General features: G+C 39.3%; 1 long non-coding RNA gene across 1 annotated transcript in view; it reads right to left on the bottom strand.

The window, feature by feature from the left end:
* The window catches only part of LOC125044414, a 2085-nt gene extending 219 nt beyond the window's left edge, over nucleotides 1–1866 (bottom strand). The window contains exons 1-2 of the long non-coding RNA XR_007116479.1: nucleotides 1104–1866; nucleotides 1–306 (exon numbers count right to left, since the gene is read on the bottom strand). The exon at nucleotides 1–306 is cut by the window's left edge and continues 219 nt beyond it. This is a non-coding gene — a long non-coding RNA (uncharacterized LOC125044414). The remainder of the gene's footprint in view (nucleotides 307–1103) is intronic.
* Nucleotides 1867–2272: the final 406 nt, after the last annotated feature.

Below are 2272 nucleotides of genomic sequence, written 5' to 3'. Positions count from 1 at the left end.
ACTTCAGAACCCTTTTTTTCAATATTTATTTGATATTTTGCTTACTTGGAGACTGCTCCTTAAGACACCAACTTAGAAGTCATTGCAGAAGTGTGTCCTGCAATGAATAACGACGGCCTTCCCTCAATGATCTGGACCTCAGTTACGTGCTCGAACAGTGGTTAGTATTGGCTACGTGGACACACACCATGCTTTGACATGCGTTAGTGGGGCTTGACTGCCTGATTAAGCGTTCAAAAAGACAGTGGCAGAATTTTGCACGGCGAGTTCCTCTGGCGATGAGTGCAATGTTGCTCCTGTTGCTACCTGAGCAGCAGAAAAAGATGCAAATATGATGAGAATCATAGGCTAGTGACACATTAGAGTATAAGACATCTGCATATGAATGTACTTCTATCTCTCTCTATCTACAAAAGAAAAATGCCGCAACACAAAGTCAATAGAATTTAGCCAATCAGTGTATTAGCTAATTAGATTTCCTGCTACCCGCTAAATGACAAATTTATAATAACGGGAAATACTTAGATCGCCAACACTAATGCACGAAGTGAAAATGGGAAACTTATCGCCTTCGGTACATTCATCATTAAAGAAAACGGAGACTACAGCATATTATGGACTAATCGAGAGTCATTTTCTGTATATCAGTTAAGCTCCTCACCATAGAAATATGAAATTAAGTGTATTTCGAGTCCTAGTCAGTGTTGCATTAATTGCGTGCCCTACCTGGAATATTATATGTTATTAAAATTGTCTTAAACTAAATCCTAAACTATTTTAAACGTATAATATGTCAACACATTGTTATCCTCTATATTACGCTGACCGTCTTCCTTTACAAGTAACTACACTAGATATGTGTGTGTGTGTGTGTGTGTGTGTGTGTGTGTGTGTGTGTGTGTGTGTGTGTGTGTGTGTGTGTGTGTGTGCATTCTTTTCCTTTGGTGTCGAATCACATGACGTTGGCGACCAGATATCAATACAAATTTTGTACATCATCATGGTACAACTAGGCAAAATACTCAGTGGTTCGCCATTGAGGGTACGCTGTGAGGGACTACCATTCTCCTTCCCAAAAGTTCTTCCGCTAGAAATATAACTACCGTTGGCCTTCCTGGTCGTAGTTCATCTTCCTTCCCCTCTGATTTGGTACCAATGGATCTGCTGTTACCTGTCGTCCCTAAACCCTAAATTACCCAAGGGCCCGTTCGGTTTTATGGCGCCGACCGCACTCGCCAGTCACAGCATGATTAATAACGATCGTATGAGAGCATTTTATAGAAGTTAGGTGGGACTGCCTAACCCTTAGCATAATCTTCACACGCTGTCTGGATGCAGTTTAGTGTCATACCCAGGACATGTGCACATAATGTATGCGTCTTTTTTGCTTACTTATTTAGTTCTTCTTATTTTGTTTTATCTTAAGTAAGAATCTAATTTTTCAGAAACATTTTTAGAATAAGTTTAGTGTCCAGATGCAGTCTAATTACTTCACAGTCCAAGGTCTGAAGGTAGAATCCTGGTTCAGCATCACGTTGTTCCGAATGTGACGATAGAGCCCAGACTTCGGCTTTGATAAAAGGTAGTAATCAGTGTTTTTTTTTTTTTTTATCACAGTGAAAAATATTCGTATATAAAATTTTCATGTAAGCAACAATTTGGCAAAATTTAACCGAAAAGCAAATGGTATGGTTATGGAAGGAGTTACAAACATTCTAATCCGAAGACTGGGCTCAATCATCGCATTTGAACCGTTTGGCCGTAATGGTGGCAACATTGGAGCCAAACGGAGAACAAGCAAAAACATGCGAGACAATTTTCTCTCTCTCTCTCTCTCTCTCTCTCTCTCTCTCTCTCTCTCTCTCTCCTCTCTCTCTCTCTCTCTCTCTCTCTCTCTCTCTCTCTCTCTCTCTTAACGAACTCCATTTAAAAATAGTCTTTCTTTGCCATCTACCAAACTCAATCGCGAAAAAAACCAACACTCGCAAATCTCAGTCAGCGTTATCATGTAGTGATCAGCCTTTTCCTCTCCCGAGTCTCTGGTCATGCACAAGAGCTTACCTTACGTAACAAATACATATATTTTTACCCTCATGACCTTGTACATTTAATGAACCATTTTATCTGTGGTGTCTCTTGTTACTGCGTATTGTTGTTCGTGTGTTTCTGCGTATCTTGAGCTTCGTTTTATGAACTTTGAGAGTTGTATTATTTATTATATTTGCTTCTAATTAGCTGTTCGTTCTTTTGACAAGTAAGATAATAATTTTTT

Source organism: Penaeus chinensis, chromosome 35, assembly GCF_019202785.1.
Source record: "Penaeus chinensis breed Huanghai No. 1 chromosome 35, ASM1920278v2, whole genome shotgun sequence".
NCBI classification, from domain to species: Eukaryota; Metazoa; Arthropoda; class Malacostraca; order Decapoda; family Penaeidae; genus Penaeus; species Penaeus chinensis.
This window is presented reverse-complemented; position numbering and strand designations above follow the sequence as displayed.